At 45.4% G+C, this 6,028-nt stretch overlaps 1 long non-coding RNA gene across 1 annotated transcript; it reads right to left on the bottom strand.

Annotated features, from left to right (window-relative positions):
- Nucleotides 1–227: 227 nt before the first annotated feature.
- LOC103658590 lies at nt 228–4,935 on the bottom strand. The gene is made up of 3 exons (XR_567214.2): nt 4,160–4,935; nt 1,222–1,296; nt 228–637 (listed from the first exon to the last, which is right to left on the bottom strand). It is a non-coding gene; the product is annotated as an uncharacterized LOC103658590 (long non-coding RNA).
- Nucleotides 4,936–6,028: the final 1,093 nt, after the last annotated feature.

The following is a 6,028-nucleotide window of genomic DNA, read 5'->3' as shown; positions in this document are numbered from 1 at the left end:
AAATCACTGAGAATGCCAATTTTTAAAATACATTCCTATGATTCACTCTTCTTCATTAAATTGGGTGATTCAAAGAATTTATGCTCAAAATGGATTTCTTGCTCTTAATGAAGTACTGCTTTTGGCATGTTCCAATTTTTTTTAAAGATTTTATTTATTTATTTATTTATTTATTTATTTATTTATTTATCTGGGGGGGACACGCACAAGAATGGGGGATGAGCAGAGGGAGAGGGAGGGGAAAGAATCTTCAGTAGACTCCCCGGTTGATCACAGAGCCAACCTGGGGCGCCATCTCACCTCCCTGAGATCATGACCTGAGCCAAAACCAAGAGTCCGAGGCTTAACTGACTGAGCCACCCAGGCACCCCCGGCATGTTATAATTCTTATCATCTTTCTCTCTTCTCTCATCATTTTCATTATTTGTTTTTATCTTGGTTGTGATTCTTTCATGTGATGCTTTTTCCCAACTTCATGCTTTTATCCGTCAGACTTTTTAGACTGCTATTAGGATAGAACAAGAGAGTGTTTGACATTTTGAAGTTTCTCTTGGTCTTTCATCTGTCAGTTTTTGTCTGAGGCTTCCACTGAGATGTTTCTTTCTTAATATGTTCGAATTTTGTATAATCTATAATTCTGAATAAAATATACAAAATTAATCAGAAATAAGATATTCTTAAGAACAATCATTCAAATGCACTTAGAAATCACCAGAATCCTGCACTGAGTTACATATTGCATAATCAAATTAACCCTCTGCCCTATAAACTGATCTATTGGTGAGTATGGATAGGGGGTTGGTAACTGTGGAATATTTTTCTCCTCTCTGTCTCTTTTTTAAAAAAGATTTTATTTTTAGGGCACCTGGGTGGCTCAGTCGGTTAAACGACTGCCTTTGGCTCAGGTCATGATCCCAGGGTCCTGGGATGGAGCCCCACATCGCATCGGGCTCTCCCGGCTCATCGGGGAGCCTGCTTCTCCCTCTCCCTCTGCCGCTCCCCCTGCTTGTACTCTCCTGCTCTCTCTCTGTCAAATAAATAAATAACATCCTAAAAAAAAAAAAAAAGACTTTATGTTTAAGTACTCTCTACACCCAACATGGGACTTGAACTCACAACCCCGCGATCAAGAGTCGTGTACTCACTCCACTGACTGAGCCAGCCAGGCGCCCCTCCCCACCTCTTTTTGTCCTGTATCTGTGGTAATTTGTGCAGTCTTACCTGGAACCAGCAGAGTTCATCATAATAGGAGGATAAGAGACTCTCAAAATGATCTGTTCATCTAGGACAGAAAACCTAGGAAAAATACCACATGAGAAGTAAGATCTCCTTTCTTTGCAGAGGAAAGTGGACAAGGGTAGACTCCAGACTGAGCCGTGGTGTGTATGGCTATAAACTTGTGGCAAAGTAGTATGTGCCGAAAGCCTTGAAAACATTTATATCCCCCTCAAACGTACACGTACACTTCTATACTTTGATGTAGTAATTTGACTTTTGGGCATTAATTTTAAGGAAATACTCCCCAAATGAAAAAATATATATATTATGTACAAAGATGTTAACGCTATATTCCTAGCAAAAGTGGCTCCTGGGTGGCACAGCGGTTAAGCGTCTGCCTTCGGCTCATGGCGTGATCCCGGCATTATGGGATTGAGCCCCACATCAGGCTCCTCCGCTATGAGCCTGTTTCTTCCTCTCCCACTCCCCCTGACTGTGTTCCCTCTCTCGCTGGCTGTCTCTATCTCTGTCAAATAAATAAATAAAATCTTTAAAAAAACCACTACATTCCTAGCAAAAAAACCCTTGGAATAACCTGTTCCAACAAAAATGATTGCTTATCTAAATCATGAAACATCAAGTTGATGGGTATTATTAGTACTGTAGTTTACAGAAGATTTATTGGGTGGTACAAAATAGTTCTTACATAATGTTAAGCAAAAAAGAAAAAAGCAAGATACAAAATTATACATATATATTTTTTGACTTCAACTAGATTGTAATAATCTCTATGCTCAGAAAAATCCTGGAATATACATGATTTTAAAATGTACACTTCCTCGGGGTGCCTGGGTGGCTCAGTCAGTTAAGCGTCTGCCTTCGGCTCAGGTCGTGATCCCAGTCCCATGTCCGGCTCCCTGCTCAGCATGAAGTCTGTTTCTCCCTTTCCCTCTGCCCCTCCCCCGCTTGTGCTCTCACATGATTTCCCTCTCTCTTTCAAATAAATAAATAAAATCTTGAAAAAATATATACTTTCTAAATATGTACACCATTCATAACACGAACAACCTCTCATCCCAACAAAGACAGATTTAAGATTTTGTTCTTAATTAGTTGCATGTTATTCCATTATATATATGAACCAAAATTTAACCAATTTCCTATTTTAAGATCTTTAGATTATTTCCTATTTTTTTCTGTTTTCAGGGTATTGCAATGAATAATCTTGCACACTAGCCGGTTCTCTAGTTATTTCCTCAGGACAAATTCCTAGAAGTGGAATTGCTGGGTCAAAGGCATCTTTAGGGCTTTTGAAACTTATTGCTAAATGACCTTCCAGAGAGACTATAAATTTACATTCCCACCAGCAGTGTATGAGTGTCTGACTTTTCCCTGGCGCCTTTGCAACACTGTCTCATTAATTTGCTTTAAAATTGAGAAAATAACTTGAGAAAATATGCCTGCAACAGATCTGAAACTTATTAACGTTTTTGTTACACCATCCCTGCTTGCTATACTCATGTTGATAGCAGCCAGCATTTCTTGTGCCCTTACTGGATGGCAGACACTGTTACATGCGTTAACTTTGACAATCCTTGGATAATTCTATGCAGTAGGTTCCATTATCAACCCATTTCACATGTGAAGACATTGAGGCACAGAGATGCTCAATAACACAGCCCCAGGTTATGAAAGGATGAGCCAAGATTTGATCCCAGGCCACGGCCTACACCACGATGCCCAGTTTCTCTCTTGAGGATCCCTGCTGAGATGTTCTTAACACCCAGGGGGACCACTGAGTTCGGGGTTCACCACGGCACTGGAAATTCCTCCAGTTCATATTTGAGGATGGGTTTCAGCTTAGACAGAGGTCTCAAAGAGAACTACTTAGGAGATGCCAGGAATCTACATCTTAGAGCCAGGTGGACCCTCTAAGCAGGACCTGCTAAGAAAGCATACAGCTGGTCTACCAGTTCTCTCCACTGTTCCAGGCTGAAGAGTCTCCAGAAAATTATTGCTTTGGAGGGAGCTAGGGAGTCCGATGTGCCTGGGTAAGGTGACCAACTCCTCCTGGTTTGCCTGGGGTTGCCCCAGTTTTAGCACTGAAAGCCCTGCATCCTGGAAAATCCCCCAGTTCCGGGCAAACTGGGACAGCTCCACTCTGGAGCCAGAGGCCTGGATAGAGGTAACTGTCGTGCGTCAGACACCCAGAGGACCCCATGCCAGGTCACGGGGCTCTGCTCTCCTTCATCCTCTCTCCCTATGAGTCTGACCTCAGACCTTCGAAGTCCAGCTAGTGAGCACAGGGGGCGTTGGAGCCAAGCTGGGAGAGAGAAGCACAGACCCCCACCCTTCCCCTCCACCGCTTCTAAGCCTGAAGTAGGCCTCAGCATGTGGGAGGAGGGAGCAGGAGCTTAAAATCTAACACAGTTTAGAGTTTGATTGTTACCCTGGCTTGGATATTTTAGTCACTGCAATGAGACTTGAAAGGGCCCAGAAGCATGATGGGAGGTTGGGGAGATGGTCCCCGGGGATGGGTAAAGATGATTGCAGCGGGCAGTCAGCTTCATGATTGCATGCTGCTGAGTCCGGCCCTTTCAATAACAGGGTTACATGGTGTAGCGCTGTGGGCCCCGCCCAGGGCCTCCCTCCAGTCCTCCAGGGGCAGAAGGAGAGCTGCTGCCACTTCTGCCTGAGGGCCAGGGGTGGGGGCCAAGAATCCAGGTCCCCTCACTCTCTCCTGTCCGTCAGGCCGGGCCAGGAGCCTTCCTCCTCCCCAGAGTCAGCCTTCCCAAACACAGCATCCCAGCTCTCTAAACTGCCAGAGCCCATCCTTCCACTCCCCGGAGCAGCAGCAGGAATAAGGGATAGCTTGTGACAGACGCAGGGCACTTTAACAGATCCTCCTAACGCATTGTCTTCTTTGGTCCTGATAACTTACCTGTGAGGTAGGGTAATCATCCTGACTTGTCAGAGGCTCTGAGAGGTTAAGGAACCAGCTCAGCTCCTCACTCGAAACTATTCCATCTGCATGCAAAGCCCATGGCCAGTTCAGGGTTCTGTTGGGACCCCCCCTAGCTCAGCCGGGAGGCCCAGCTTCCTGCTGGGGCTGTGGGGCACTAGCTGTTTCCACTCTCCCCTCCCGGAACTCGAAACATGCTCTTGCTGGGAAATGCTGGGATGAAGGGTTGCTCGACTCCGGTGTGGTTGCTTACTGGCTCAGTCGGCCTCTGTGACCTGGCCTGGGGTTCTACCCACACTTGATCATGTGACTTCCCGGGAAGAACACACATCCTGCGTTCTAAATAGCAAATCCCAAACACACTGTTAGAACGCAGCTTATCTGTGACTTAGGGAATGTCTGCCTCTAAACTATTTTGTTCAGGATGGCAAGATAAATAAGCCGGACTTTGGGTTTTACTATTTGGGTTGTTGGTCTAAAATAACACAGAAGCAGTGGGGCTTTTCCGCAGTTTGGCCTTCCTGCAAGGGCATTGTCTATCTGAATTATTGAATCTCTTACACGGCTTTGTGGAAGTGGTCTGGTGAAAAGGTCTATTGTGCAGTGAGCAAAGACTGAATTAGGATCCGGAGATGTGTGTCTGGTCCTGCCCTTGGCCCTCACCTAGTTGCGTGATCTTGGGGGAGTGAGTCCCTTTACCTCTCCAGGCCACTGCTTCCCAGTCTGTGAAACCTGGGGGTTTCCATTACAGTATTCCCGAGTTCCCTCTCTGCTCTCGGATTCCATGAGATACAGCCCCTCAGGTGCAGAATTACAAATGAGGGCTCTGCTCCCAAATCTTGTTTCTTTCTTTTATTTCCCTTTGTAATTTTTTTTAATCTCTTAGTGGTGGTGTTCTCCTCAAGCGACGGCAGAAGAGAAAAAGGGAAAGTCAGGTTCTTTTGTGTTAAATGGAGCATTTAATGATGGATAAGCAAAAAGATGCATGATGGGTCTTTTTCTCACGTTGGGTGTTTGGCTAAGAGATCAGAAGATCCTGGCATCCGAGTGACAACCTGCATTGAAAAGGGCAGAACTTGGCTCTCCTGCCCTTCCAGCTGTGAGAGCTTGAAAGGGAAGCTATAGGGGGAATGCCTTTCATTTCCCCCTGGAAGCTGAGAGACGCACAGCTTCGCATTGCCAACTGTGTAATGCGGGCTCGCCTCTAAATGAAGCCTTTTTCCTTGACCGTCTTTCGCGCCGTAGCATTCCCTTTGGCGCTCCCACCCCCTTGGAACAAAGCCTGGTATAAAGTCTGGGTGCTACTCAGACCAGCCTTGGACAGAATTCACTTAATAACAGCAGAAAGTCCTCGATGTCCTCAGTGGCTTTTTTTTCAAAGCTAGGATTTGGTCTGTCTGCTTGTTTGGTTTTGCCCTATCTCATGAGAATGGCTTAGGGCAAGGATGCTTACAACAAAATGCTTCTGGGAAAAGAAATAAAAACAGAGGGAAACATTCAAGCCCAAGGGAAATAGAAATAGAAACTCAAGATCAGGTCAAAGAGCTCAGATGTGTGGACTACGAGGGCCAACTAGTTGTTACAGCCGCAGTTCAAATTTAGCCAGCTGAAATTTCTTCCTGTCAAAGCAAGAATGGGCTCCACAGTTAGTTGCCAAATTCTTCATATTAGGGAAGAGAAGAAGGTTCCAGTTACTCAGAGGAATGTTCTTTTGTCCTTTCGTTTAGCAAACATCTATTAAATGCCTGCCTTGTGCCCGGCACTCTTCGAGGGAAGCAAAGATGGGAGGTTGCACTCAGCCCCCGGAGCCCAGTGGCTAAAACAGGCTGGAAGAAGGAAAGATATCCG

The sequence above is a fragment of the Ursus maritimus genome, unplaced genomic scaffold (genome assembly GCF_017311325.1).
Source record: "Ursus maritimus isolate PB19 unplaced genomic scaffold, ASM1731132v1 scaffold_1, whole genome shotgun sequence".
Classification (NCBI taxonomy): domain Eukaryota; kingdom Metazoa; phylum Chordata; class Mammalia; order Carnivora; family Ursidae; genus Ursus; species Ursus maritimus.
Note: the sequence above shows the minus strand (reverse complement) of the source record. Positions and strands in the feature narration are given on the sequence as shown.